The following is a 14,561-nucleotide window of genomic DNA, read 5'->3' as shown; positions in this document are numbered from 1 at the left end:
TAGCAAGGGGGGCTGACACTGCATCTCAGGTCACCCCCTAACTCCGTGTCTCCCCAGAATGGAGCTTAAAGGGAGGGCTCTGCGGAGTGCTGAAAGGGTGTCTGGCGAACTGCCTGGCTTTCAAGCACATTTCCAGCACTCTTGAGTCCTGAGCGCCTCTGTCACAGGTCCCTTAGGGTCCTCTTTGCTAGGTTGAGGAGGTACCGGGAGGAGAAATGAAATGAATCTGTTTAATTTGGTGATTCATGTAGGTTACTAACTTTACTGGCTTTCTCTGCCGTGTTTTGTCGTCTGGTACCAAAGGTCCTAGAAGCAGGAAAGCATCCCAACACCAGATGTGACTTAGTGTCGTTGGTTCATGGTTTCATTTAGAAGGCTTAAAGGATTTAAAGAAGAGAGGGATAGTAAAGACACCGAATTCTGTCTTAGAAGGACATTTTAGTGCTCAACAGATGGAGTCAACTCTTCTGGATCTCCGAAACTAGCGCAGTTTGAGAGGGAGTTGTGCCTCCTCTTAGGATAGGGAGCCTGCAGCTGGCCTCAGAGAAGAGCGACTTTGGAGGTGAAAGGATATAGAACGATACAAGGAGAGGGGGATGCATTTTGGGAACTAATCAGCTGTCACAAAGCAAACCTCTATTGGGTCCAATTATCAGTAAGTTTAGTTGCTGTTCCCTAACCTTTTTCTCTGCAGGAGTGAACTCTGTATTTTAACCCTTTCTTTAAACTTTCAAACAAACAAGCCAAAATGAGGTTTTGACATTCTGACATGCTTCAAAATAAGGACATTTGGGTCCCATCCCTCGTTCCCCCCTTTCCCGACTCTCCTGGGGCTGACTCTGTATAAAAGCTAGGCTTGTGTCTTGTCACAGTGTGATGACAGTCAGAACCGTGCTGAGGCCTTTCCTGGGCCAGGGGAGACTTCTCAGGCACTTAGAGCTACAGGTAGAAAGGATGCTCTCAAGGTTGTTTTTGAGTGTTCAAGGGAGCCAGAAGTTCTCTGTGTTACAATTGATTGAGACCATATATAGCAGAAGGGAAAGGATGGTTCCCAGCGAAGATATAAACTCAACTAATAGGCCCTTTCCTTAAGGATGGCTTGTTTACATGTGCAGTGTGTGTTTATGGGGAAGAGACAGATTTGGGCATCTGGGAAACATCATGTCTATTACGTTAGTTCACATACCTGTCGCGAGTGAGAGCCCCTTGCAGCACATGTTTCAGATCATAGCAAACAGCTGAAGCATGTTTTTTTTTTTGGTAATTCAATATTAAATATTTGGGATTATAAAGCATTTGATGCTATTACTTCAGTTATTGATAAAAATAAATTGTGGGGCAAGTAATTTTATTGAGCTGTCCCACCAGTAAAATAGATCTGGGCAGGCCTAATGTTGCAGTCATACACAGTGTCTTTACACTGGCTTTTTCTCATCAGAAAAAGTGTTCAAGGAATGCAAGTTGGAAGTGAACCTGAACTACATGGTGCATTTAAAACCGACTTGAGCAATACAGTAAAATCCATTTTCAAAAAATAAAAATAAAAAGCTTCCAAGCCACCGACCAGGTTTTAAAAGTGAATGTCAATGCAATGCAACAAAGCAACAAAATTTCCTTTGGGTCCAGGAAATCCGGAGTCTTGTGCTATTTACTATGATGAGATTTTTTTTTCCTGGTACTTTCTTAGAGAAAATGAATAACAATAATTTGTTGATCATTATATTTTTTTTCTGGGTTGTAGTTGCATTTATGTAAATATTACGTCCTTCCCTCAGATGGGGAGGTAGAGGCACAGAACAGTTAAGCCACTTAGGCAACATTCTCCACAGAGCCAGTGGCCGAAGAGAAATGAGTCCCTATTTCTGACTTGTCAGCGTACAGACACTGAGTAATACTGCAGGTTTTCTTTGGGAAGCGCAACAGAGAAACTTCAATGGAGACTTAAATTTTCGGGTTGCAGAGATGGAAGAAACCCCGGCCAGGATTGCCAGCTTTCACGAGTAGAAGGATAAGATATTAGGTGCAGCTTTACCTGGTCCAGCAGACTCATAGGCCACCTGTGTCTAAGTTGCATGGCTTTGCATCCAGGACTGTGACCTTCGTGATTATTGGGTTTTTTTTTTCCGTTATATTGTTTAGTTTCTTATGTGTGGAGACAAGTGTGGGGTGTGATGTTACCTCGAAGATTAAACCAGAACTTCCTTCCCCTCCCCTCCACAGATTCCTAGATTCAAAGAGATGCAGTGGGCAGTCTGAGGGTTGAAACTGGAGATAGAGGAACTGGGATACCTGTCAGCCTCTCTGTGGCTAGGACTTTACCGAGAACCTTTATTCACTTTGGCTTTATGTTGAGGTCTGACAGGATTTTTGACTGCATCAAATGTCAAGTTAATATATACTTTAAAATAACACTGGCATTCGATTTCCCTTGTAAGTGTAAAGCGGGGCATATTATATCATTGCACACTTCTCAGGCTTGATATAGGTTTAAACCAAAGGTAGCGTTGACTTGTTCCTGGTTCCTTCCTGAACAGTGGATGAGGCTATGACAGCAGGGTGTGGGAGCACATGCTGCTTCATTATTCCCCTCCCTCCTGTTCCACTCTACCTTTATAGGGAGGAGAAGACAGTGGCCATAGAGGAACAGTTTTCATCCTGGCTGTTTGCCCATTTCTAAGACTTAAAAGGTTCAGCCCCTACTTCCATCTCTCTTTGAGGATATCCATCCCCTGGGGACTGTTACAGTCCTTCGAGATAGGAAGAAGCAAGTGCTTCTTAGTTTGGGACACTCTTTGTGTCACTGGAAGCCAGAAAGGGGAGAGTTCTGGGCCCTTTAGATCACTTGCTCACCGTGGTGCTAGATCCCTCTTACCACACAGTTAGTGACTAAATAGCCCAGTGGTTTAGACAGGGACTGTGGAGCCAGCTTGTCTGGGTGTGAATCCCCAGTTAGTAGCTGTGTGACTTTGGGCAGACTACTTAATCTCCCTGTGCTCCAGCTCCTGCATGTGTGAAATGAGTGTATTAATCCTTGGATGAAGATGAAACCCGAAAATGTGGAAAATCTTAACTCAGTGCCAGACCGGTCATGGAGTCTGTTGAGCAGTTAATGAAAAAGCAAGTCAACAGAAACGTTGACTGGTGTAGAGCTTTCAGAAGACCTTGGCAAGTTTGGTAGGGAATCTGGAGGGTGCTGTATGTATGTGCCCCAAATCTACCACTTGGGGAGGAAGGTAGAGTAGAGAACAAGATTTCCTGGCCTGACATCTCACCTGAGTGGCTGTGCTCTAAGCTATAGACAGCAGGTATGGCGAGGCCATACAGAGCATCTGGGAGGCTCAACTGTCGCTGTGCGCGGTCCAGAGGCTGGTGTCTTCCTCTGGGTGATAGAGCCCGTCAGTGATACCTCAGAGCAGGAACTCTTCCAAGTCCAAAGACCATGAGGACATTTGCAGAGTTCTGGGGGAAATGTAAAGTTTTTTTCCATCTTGCTTGGTTGAGAAATATGTCTTGTCCAGTTATTATAAAATATCTCACATTTTATTTATTTACTTGGTTGGCAGAGCTTGCATTCCTGGCATTTTTTTTTGTTGGTTTGTGTTGCTGTATTTTTTTTTCTTTGTCCATGTAACTTTTTTTTCTTCCCTCTTAAAGAGGCCAGACCACCCTGTAGGAATATCTTCTCTCCTAGGAGACAAAGCAGCCGTGGTCAACTTCCCCAAACCAGCTTGCTCTGGGCCCCACCACAGTTTCTGCAAAAGCAAGAGCTGGTTAGCGGCTGCCAGGATTTTCCAGGAAAGAATCTCCCTGTTTCAGAGCATGGTGGCTACAGCGTAATTACAGACGGAATGAAAGCTAGCTCTGATGGCATTCCCGGAGCTTATGTTGATGGTAGATTCTTGTTAGCCAACTGTCGTAGGAACTCCTGAACTGTGCATCGGGTGCGCTTTGTATGTTCACACGCTGACACACTCGCTCGCGGGAGCACTTGATCACCCTCAACTTGGGGGAAACGTTACTTATCCCATGAATTTTTTCAGATGGAGAAAGTGATATTCATAGCCATCCATACCTTTTCTGAGTCCACACTTTAGAAGCTTAGACACTGGTGAGATTGCGGCAGGCATTTCGTACCTGAAGCAAAAGTGTTGTGTTATTTTCAGCAACTCTGGAAATTAAACCACAGTCCACTTTATATAAGAAGGCAGTGCTGGCTGACGCTTTGGAGGCTCAGGGACTATAGGGGTTCCCTGCCATCCCTGAAAGACTCCCCTGAACTGAGTTGTCACCTGTGTACCGTAGACAGCTTGGTGAAAGGGTGTCCCCAGGCATGGCCATCCAGATGTGTATCTTTTGGAAGACGCTTACAGTTCCAGTCACTCTGACCTCAGATGGTGAAGCAGAACCAGGATTCTGTTTCAGTGACTTTCAGGCATTCCAGCCTTGGTCGCTGATGGGACCATCAAGTCCCTGACCCTCTAGCTTCAGCCCATTTTATCTCCCTTGTCACTGGTGCTGCCGTGAACTCCATTGTTTCAAGTCTGAATGGCGAAAGATGCTGACTGGCAAACTGAAGGCAGTTCAAGTTCGATTTCCTGCTTTGTAAGGAGGCTGGGGTTCATTTCATTTGGTAGCAGATAACCGCTACCTTTCCCCCAAAAGTTATTATTTTTGACTCCAGTTACTGTGTCAGGGCATACTGTTCAGAGGGCCGATAGGGAAGGTAGGGCAGTTCCATCAGCCCACAGCTCACTGAGAAACAGACTGCGGTTCCCCATCCATGGTCACTGTGGGGATTCCTTTACCATTGCCTTATGGAGAGTGTTTCTTCAAATACTTAGAATCCTTGAGCCATGCAGCCATCGTAAAGAGGAACTTGTTTATGAATAGATAGATCCATGCTGTATTTATTAGTTCCATAATGATGCATTGTTCCATTCTCTGCTCAGATGGAATCACAAGTAGCATTTACCTCTCTGCAGAATTTTAGATTTTTTTTCTGCTTATAGCTGTTACACTGTCCTTAATTCAGGATTAGAAAGGTCAGAGCTGTTCCCTAATCTGTCCTTTTCACTCATGATCATCTCTAACTACTTCTCTCTTTAGTTGGATTGAGGATGCCTGTTTAAAAAACTTCAGTTAATGTTTCCCAAATTACACCAATAAGCTGTTTTAACTTGAATACGTATCTGAAGCCTATGTCTGTCTGAGTTACCTTTTTCTTGTACCTGCCTAGTCTGTGATCCTTATGCTGGAAGGAATTGATCTGTTATAAGGTGGTAGTATATAGTATATAGTATATAGTATATATCAAGGCAGAGGCCTGTGATAAAGTTAACATACTACAGTACAAGTTAGAAATCTTGATGTCAGGTTCTTCCCCGCTGTTGCTGCTGTGCTCAATCCTATCACTACCCAAAATGCAGTGGGTGGGTTGTTTGTTTTGTATTTTTTGTTTTCCTTCACATACTCGTCAACTGCTTCTTTCTGGAGCTTTCTGTTCTGTTTCAGGGAGATAGAAATTGATCTTCACAGTGTTATTAGACCTTGTTAGCTCTGAGGATCTTTAGACAGTGGATTTGAGATCCTGGAGCAGTATAGATAGGATGATCATATATCTTACCACCCAAATGACACTTCGGAAGGTATGTGTATTAGCAATAATCTCAACAGAGCGATAAAACGTCAAGTAGAACCTTCCCATCTGAAGACGGTCTCCAAGCTTAGAATCCAAATTTAGTCCAGATTATTCTCTAGAACATTCTCTGTCAGTTGCTCATTTTTAGGTTTACACTATTCAAAACAGGCAAGCTGGACTAGCCAGGGTTTCATGTTTTCCCTCGACTCTGAAGAGCAATACTTCTCAGTTCATCTTCCATGTAAAGCATAAGGTTCCTTAGCCCCCGAGACACCACCTCATACTAGTTTATACTGAGTGCTTGAAACTTGAAGAAGCCATGGGTAACTGATAAGCCACTAAGTGTGTTTTTCAGAGTTCCGCAGGGGAACTGTATACTTTTTGCAGGAAGGGTGTGTGTATTGGGGCTGGGGGGCAAGCAGATGTGTGAGTGAGAAAAATGAACTTTGGAGTTGGGGAGACAGGAAATATCAGTATATTAGTAAAGACAATTACAACTTTGTTTTGTCGTAAGGTTTATCTAATATGAGTTTTTATAATGTTAAGGTTAAATAAAAATGAGGTGAAAAGAAAACAAAGTGGGTTTTCTTTTTGTCTTTCAAGTGGATGAGAACAAAACAATATTATACAAACCCTCGTCTGTTCAGGAGGGGAGGAATGGTGAGTTCAGTTGCAACATCCCTTTTGGCTAAAAAATGAGAAGGAAGGAAGGAGGGCAGGAAGAGTACAAAAGCACTAATAAAAGAATAAAAGGAATTTAAGTGGCATTTCATAGACTTTTAAAAACATCCTCTTCAGGACTAAGCATTGTCCTGGACCAGAACTTTTTGTCTCAGGTAGCGTGGTGAACAGTCTTGGGCTTGTTCTGGCTGTTTGTGATGCCATTTCCAAACATGTAAAACACATGCATCTGTGGCTGGTCAGGACAATTCCGATGTTATCTTTCCCATGTGCTTGCGTCCAGGGCTCCTTGTATTTTCTATGCCTGATGAGTGTCTTTTTCAATAGTTCTTGGCTAGAATTCTTTCAGTAGTTCGTGGTCAGTTTTCTGGAGATTAGGGGACCCTTGGAGGCATTTGAAGGAGCCACAAGAACAAGGGAAGAATTATTTTTAATATAGAAAAGCATGATAACATTGCAAGTTTGGAAGGAAAGAATGATTTGGAGGAAAAAGTATTGATCATAGCGTAGAGAGAAAAGTTAGATGCCTGATTCTGAGAGACATAGGGAATCTCATGAAGACCTTTGCCCTTCAGAAAAGGGGGTGGGGCTGGAGAGATGGTCATCACTTAAGAGAACATACTGCTTTTGCAGAGGATCTGAGTTCTGGGTATTCAGAAACCCTAGCTTGTATCTCACAGCTGTCTGTAGCTCCAACTCCAGGGACCCAACACCTTTGGACCCAGTGGACACCTGCGGTCCCATGCACCCTCCCTCACAAGCACAACATTTAAAATAATAAAAAAATTTCAACACTTAAAAAAACTATGGCAGTTTCAAGGACAGAGCAGGGTTACTGAGTAGGCTTTTGAAAGGGCTGAACTTTTTTTTTTCTTGCATTACTTTCCCTCCCACTCATACTGTTAGTTGCTAAAACCTCTATATCAGTTTATCAGAATAGGCGTTAAACCTCAACGAACATGGCAGAATCAATCAGGTACATATTTTGAAGGTAAGAATGGAAAATAACTTAGTCAGGCACTTGTGTTTATAGATGAAATTCTTTTTAAGGCTTTAGGAGCTCTCACTATAGGCCAGGCCTTGTAACTGTTCTTCAATTAATGGTGTGTGTGTGTGTGTGTGTGTGTGTGTGTGTATGTGTGTTGAGTGAAACTCTTATTTTCCTAAGGCAATTCCTTGTCATCATTCACATTAAAAAAAATAACGTATGATGGTCTGATTTAAAGTGTATTTTTGAAAATTCATCACAGAGAGCTCACAGTGGAAAACTTTTCATGTGACTGATTTTATACTGATCCTTATTTTTCTTTTGCCTAAGTTTTTGGTTAATGTCATGACTTGTGCATAGGTTTTCTTACATCATCCAGATACTACTAATGTTCAGAGTTCAATGGAGAGTGGGCATGACTGAAGAACATGGCCTATCAGCAGAGTGGAATTAAGTACCATGCGTGATATATACGGCTTACTTTGTAGGCTCAACACCACAGACACAGAGACAGAGAGATCGAGACAGAGAGACAAGTCACGGAGTCGGGAGGATGCTGTGTACTTGTTTGTGTGACTTTGGAAAAAGCAGTTTTATTTATTCTGAATTGCACTTCCTTAATTAGTCAAATAAGTTAGCTAAAGAAGATAACCTGCACGGTTTCTCTTAACACTGATACCTTGTGACTTTAGGCCACAGTAAAGGCTGGTAATGAGCTAGAGAGAGCCCTCAGTTCTGTTGATAGGTCACTGGGGAATTTGGGGTACCTCCGTAAAGAACACATCACAGAAAGGTATTAGGAATTGATGAAGGAGTTGCTCAGAGCAATCATGAGTACCACATGTTAACTGAGTGCTCCACTCTTAACCCCTGCCTCAGAGTTGTCTGTGGTCATTTCTGAATATGTCATCTCAGGGTAATGCTGGGCCAAGAGTCATGTCTCCTCTTGGTCTCCTAATACACAATTTCCTTTTTGCATAAGCTCTGGTCGCCGGACCAGCTGAAGGCAGCTCCAGTGAGGGGTCTGCATAGGAGGAAGAGAGATGTGGGTTAGTAGTCTGGTAAGTATAGCAGCCGACCCAGCTGTGTCCTCACAGCTGCCCATGTGGTCTGAGTAATGGCTTATTTCATGGACGCTGCCCCTTCTTGTTGTTCTATTCTGTTGAGAAACAGTCCCCTCCTGCAGCAGGAATGTACTCTGCTGTGAGCCACCTCAGCACCCATTCCTGACAAGCCCAGTGAGTCAAGGTCCTTACTGCGTGTTTGCACAGAGGGAAGGGCCCATGCTTGCTTGTGGGACTCACAGGTGGTTCCTGAGCAGCAACCAGCTGACCCCTCCATGGGCACGGCCGGCCTGGTGGAGTTGGGGGCAGACAGGGTGCCACCTGCTTTAGCTTGCCAGCCGTCCAGGAAGCTATAACCGTGCACTGGGTGTGGTAAACACCGACCCTCTCGCTTCTCAAAGGTTGCCTTTGCGGCTGTGGAGCCGCCTACGCACATTGGTTATCTGTGATCTCATTTTATTGATGTTATTTCTACATTTTGAGAAAGATCTGTCACAGTTGCCCTTCTTTGGGAAACAAGGGCCTAAGTTCAGCATGTCTATCTGGGAGGAAAACAAGGAAGATTGCCATTTAATTCTTATCAGTGGGCACATCGAATTCCTACTCATCTTGGTTTTCTTGGTGGTGTTGAGTTTTGTTCATTTTTTATTTATTTATTTATTTTTTAGCTTTTGGATGTTAGGTTTCTGCCTAAAGATCCACATTGTTTTATCCTATTCTGTGCTAATCAAACATTTCTTCCCATTTCACAGAAGTAAGATGGTAAGCCTTGTTGTAAAAGTGCTAAGTACTGTTTGCATTCAAGCCCAGCTGCAGCCAGCTCTAAACTTAGATGCATGCCATCCTCACGGCTTTCTGAAGCACCTAGATATTGAATTTGGAGGGGAAGCTGAGGTCTGCTATGCACATTTAGCAGTCTGCCGAAATACGCCTCATAACTTGTTATGTGTTAAAGTTGGACATATGACTTTACCCATCAGAGATCCCAGTGATCTTCTGAAATGCCAATATTTAGTGAATAAGGGGAGCATATAGCAGGGATGCCAAGTTCTTCTCTCAGTGTGACATGCAAAGAAATGACAGAACCAAAGCCGGACTTGGTCAGATGTCCTGGCATGTCCATTCAGCCACCATCTTAAGTATTTCTTTTGTTTGACGAACACCTACATAATAGCCACAATAAACACTGGCATGAGATTGAAATGCCAACAGGACACCCACCCCCTTCTCTCTTGCTGGAAGTACCCTTCCTCTGCATATTTTATACATCCTTAACGCGTCCCACATACCTGGGACAAATAGGGCTTTGGACAGGTTGCCTAGATCCTTGTGGTGTCAGATCTAGGAGAATGTCATAGATCTTCAAAATAGCAGGCTACTGGGCAAACTGAATAGTATGACAGGTTAGTTACTTGTTAAGAAACAAAAAGAAATGTGGGTTTTTCTATAGGCTACTAGACAAGTATGCACTTTTCCATTGTGAAGGGTTGAACTTGAGCCTTAAGTAATTTTTTTAAAGCATCCCCCAACCCTGTTTACTTAATTTAAATTAAAAAAAAAGTGCTTTGCTTTGGTCTTCTAGACCTTAATTTATGTCATGTGAGGTCCATTTTGATGAGTAGAAGGAAAGTTGGACAGCCAGAAGCATGCTTCTGGAAAACAACAAAGCGAGTAGAAAATTGTGACTGTTACAGTATCTGTTATATAAAGTAATTGTATCCAAGATGCATACAAGAATTAATGATATCTTAGATGACTAATTTATTCTTTCTATTTAAAACAGAGGGTATTTGCTAAGGTACTGTGTGTGTGTGTGTGTGTGTGTGTGTGTGTGTCTACTCAGAGGTTAGTTAGATTGAATCAGATACCTAATATAATGTATTATTATTCTTAGGAAAAATCAGCACCCTCACTGATTTGATCTTTGTTTTGGTCTTCCTGGAGGCCAGTGCATTCCCCAGTCAATGACAAACTCTTGGCCTGAGAAGTATTCTTATGGGCTTACTACTGTTTCCTTGTAAGTGGCTGTAAATCCTAAGTAACCACCAGTACCCTGGGTTTCTCTGGATGATGGAACATGGGGAGGTGGAGATGGGAGAGAGGGGATGGTACAGTGGATTATAGCAGAAACAGAAAGGTTTTAAGTTTGGTATTTTTTAGTCTGAGCATTCAATTCTTGTCAGGAAAATTTTAGAACTCACATAAAGTCAATCTTAATGCATCCACAAGATGAGTCTTCTTCTCAAACCAGGGTCAGTATCTGACTTAGAACCCCTTACTTGTGAGTAGCTCAGAGAAGGCTTAAGGGTTGAGCCCTTGATCTTATCTTGCCTAGCTTTAACAGTTCCTTTGTTATGGATGGAGCTGGCCTGAAGAGGTCCTCATCTCAGTCCTTCTGCGGCCTTATGTGAGACTCAGGATGCTGAGTCTGTTTTTACCCCCAGGTCTTCAGGTAATTGCTAGCTGTTCCTATTCTCTGTATTCTCCTTGAAGGATGCTGCTCAGAGTGAGCTGTCATTCTTTGGAAGAGAGAGTAGGAGAGTCCATAGGTTAGAAAGTGCCCGAGTCACCGATGATGCATGGAGAGCTGTTAAATTAGTGGGAGATGTGGTGCGGAGAGCTGATGCTCAGTACAGATGAGCTCTCCAAGGTGACTCACATGCGTGTTGCACAGGAAATGCATCCTTGATCTCATACAGATCAAGAGTCAGTCGTACACCTTCCTTATATCCTGATAGAAATAAAGTATTCTACAAGACATGCCAATGTTATTGTGCTCTACACATTGCCGTACTTGAGGCATAAGGGCTAAGAGGGGTGAAAGTAATGTTTGTAGAGTACCTCCAAGGCACTAGGAGCAATTAATAATTTTCTCAGGGCCATAGAGGCTCATAGTCACAGGTCTGCATTTAGAAAAAATTAAAAAAAAATCCTAACCTAAACAGACACGCCTATTTGGAGAGACACCTTGCCAATACTCTTAAGAGAAAGCATTGATTCCTGGGATTCAATTCTGTGTGTTCCATTTCCTTCTAGGATCCTCATCATCAGGGTTAGGAAAAAAAATCATCCAGTTGATTATAAATATTTACTGTAGGGATGGGCTTGAAAATTTTCCACCATGTATTTTCAAGTCTAAGATGGGTGGATGAAAGGTGTCTAGCAAATTTGCTAAACTTGCATACAGAATTCATGCCTGGGCCCCCATGTTGCCGACTGGAAATGGGGGGGGGGGATGGTGTGAGAGCTCTGCCATGCCTGAGAACTTTCCAGGGAGGGGACAGAAGTTTAGGCCTGGAGGCCACTTGATGCAGCAGGAATGTTTGTAGAAAAATAAACAGGCACATGGAATAAATCAACATCTGCCTTCTGGACCCAGGCTAACCTCTTTAAAGCAGGAGGCGGAGCAGCAGGGGGCGGAGTCCTTTGCCGACTCTCTTTTTAAAAAGGGCCCTTCAATAAGGCCTCTCTTAGGGGACCCTAGTGACAGTTCTTTTGCCCTTACCCACAGTCTTCTGCAGTGGGTGGCCTCATAGGATAACTTAGACATTTCATAGACTCCAGTGGCTTTGGGGCGCTTATTGGACAACATAAGAGTTTCAGGGAGCCTTGGTGAGTTGCTTTGGCTTCACAGGGCTCGCTGGTTGGCGGGCACTGCCTGCTGGCATGACTCATTCGGTACGTGAGCAAAGATGAAGCAAGGCTCTGGTTGCTCCCAGCTGCCATGCCTTGTAGGAAAGTAATATTTCCAGTGTATTTACCACTCGACCCATTCCAAGGGGTTAGAATTTGGGTTAACAAAGGCTGGCACAGGGTGCACACTTGTCTCCTCCTACATAGGCCACTCAGTGTTTGCGGAGCTCCCCCCAGTTCTTGTTCCAACAGAATCTAAATGTGATTCATCTCATTTAGTCATTAGTGCTGGGTTCTTAAGTTTGTCAGGTGGATTTAGTTGTGCCGTGGGTTGCTTAGCATAATCGTCTGTTACAGAGCATTCTCCTTTCTTGATTGACAGATGAAAACTAATCAAAAGGAAAAACTCATAGTTAGGTTTCCAGTACGAAGTGATCTCTGCCCTTGGGTCAAGCATATTCCTCAGTAAAGGCACCTGAGATGGCCCTGCTTTGATTTCTGGATTGTCACTCCCAAACTTGTCCTAAGGCAAATGACTTAGCTTCTCCAAGCGTGCTTTTCTGGATCCACATAGGAAGGTGGTGATAAAGCCCTTTCACAGTGATGGAAAGGATTAGAGATAATTCCTCTAAATTCCTTTTCCCTTCCTTCGAAGCACACCACGGGGTCTCAGGAAATGGTGTCCCCATTGTCTTAGCCCACTGGGTTCTGCCCCAGTCCTCCTTTGCTGCTGACACCGTTCTTACTTCGGTGGTTGTTAAAACTGCGGTTGCTGTTAACCTGGTTACAGAAAATTTTCCACTTGACACCCCTTTAACCAAGTGAGCCAGAGCGGTCCTGTGGCTCATTATTTTCCAGTCTCTCTCTTCACATACTTACCATATCTGAGTTCAGGCTTTGGCCAGGTTTCCAACAGCAAATCACTATTTTCAGACACAGTCCTTCCAACTTCAACCAGGAGGCTTCGTAGGATGCTTATTATCAAAGCTCCAGTAGTTTTCGGTATCTTTGCCCCAGAACTCTTGTCTTTTTTTGGGAGGTGGCCTAGACCATGAGACTTAAGGAGGAAAACTACTACCAGATACCCCAGCTTAGCAAGTAAAGGTTAGGGTCACTTGCTGAGCCAGGCTGTCCCTCATCATAGGTGCACGAGTGAAGGTGTAGGCGAACTTTCAGGACACAGAAGCCTCCCACTGTCTGTCTTTCCTCAGGGTTCTTCATCCTGTTCATGAACAGGCACCTGCTCTACTGTCCCGGTTCATCCAGACTTTCCCTAAAACCCATGCCCATGCATCTCTGGGCTTCACAGTTGATTGGTTACCCCAGATGATTTACAGCTAGACTCTGGCACCAAGGAAAGGGGATCGTGTGCCTTTAAACAGCTGTGTGCCGGTGTGTGTAAATGTGCTTGCTAATCCAGTGACTAATTCAGTATATTATAAAGAGCAATGAGCCTGTTGCCAAGTTGTGGACCTATCCCAACTGGAGGGTGTGTAAGGCTTGGAGAATTATTTCTTAAGCACATTCTCTCCCTCCTCTGAATTTTATCTCGTATGTTCCCTGAACTACAGAGTCCTTCCTTGCCCTCTTGATTCCTGCCCCTCAGGTCTCCTTTTCTCTTTTGTCTCCTGTGTCTGTTCCCTGCTTTACTCATCAAGGGTGCTGCCCGTGCCATTTGAGCAAGGGCCAGGGAACCAGTCAGTGTTGTGCTGGGACATTCCAGGGGACAGAACTTATTAGCCAGCTAGAAAGTTGCCTCAGATGCTCTTGCTGTTACCGTGTTGTGACTGGGCCTTCTTCAGTTCCCAGTCTGGGATGCTGTGCCCTGCAGATGTCTGTTTTCCCGAGGTCCCATCTTATCTGCCCCTCTTTGGTTACTTCCTCGGGGTTGGGAGAGAAACCTTCAGCCACAGGCGGGGACCAGAGTATAAGGTGCATTTTCTTCTGAGGATTTTTAAGTGAGGGCAGGGGAAGCCTCTTCTGGGCGTGGCTTGGGATTAGTGTAGTGGCTCTCAACAGTCCTAATGCTGTGTCCCTTTAATACATACAGTTCCTCATGTATGTATTAAATAAAATTATTCTGTTACTAATTCATAATTATAAGTTTGTTACTGGTACCAATTGTAATGTAATTATTTTTGGAGATAGAGGTTTGCCAAAAGTGTTGTGACCTACAAGTTGAGAACCACTGGACTAGGGACTCAAGAGTTTCTACCCCCCAGAGTCTGGGGCCTCTACATAAGTGTTCCCAGAAGTCACTGACACCAGGTGTCTGTTCTGGAAATGGCCCTTGTCCAGCTTCTCCCACAGTGTCTCAGGGAGGCACACACAGTCTAGCTGCCATCTGAAGCATTTCCATGTGTCAGAGGTGGGTGTGGGAGGTCCCAGCCTCTCTTGGTCTTCCTTCACCATAATTGGCATCATTCTTGTCACCTTGGTTCCCTCCCATCCCAGGATGTCTGCAGGCTCCTCCTTATCTCCCTTCCCAGAGCTTCTGGAATCCAGCCACATTGGTCTCTCTGCAAAGTCTTGGCATCTGTGCAGTTGGGAGCATGCA

At 44.0% G+C, this 14,561-nt stretch overlaps 1 protein-coding gene across 3 annotated transcripts in view; it reads left to right on the top strand.

The window, feature by feature from the left end:
• Ets1 (ETS proto-oncogene 1, transcription factor) overlaps positions 1-14,561 on the top strand; it is a 122,853-nt gene that overhangs the window by 60,352 nt on the left and 47,940 nt on the right. The gene's annotated exons all lie outside the window — the stretch shown is intronic.

Source organism: Microtus pennsylvanicus, chromosome 3 (assembly GCF_037038515.1).
Source record: "Microtus pennsylvanicus isolate mMicPen1 chromosome 3, mMicPen1.hap1, whole genome shotgun sequence".
In the NCBI taxonomy this organism is placed as follows: Eukaryota; Metazoa; Chordata; class Mammalia; order Rodentia; family Cricetidae; genus Microtus; species Microtus pennsylvanicus.
The sequence above is the reverse complement of the archived record's forward strand: the minus strand, read 5'-3'. Positions and strand labels throughout refer to the sequence as shown.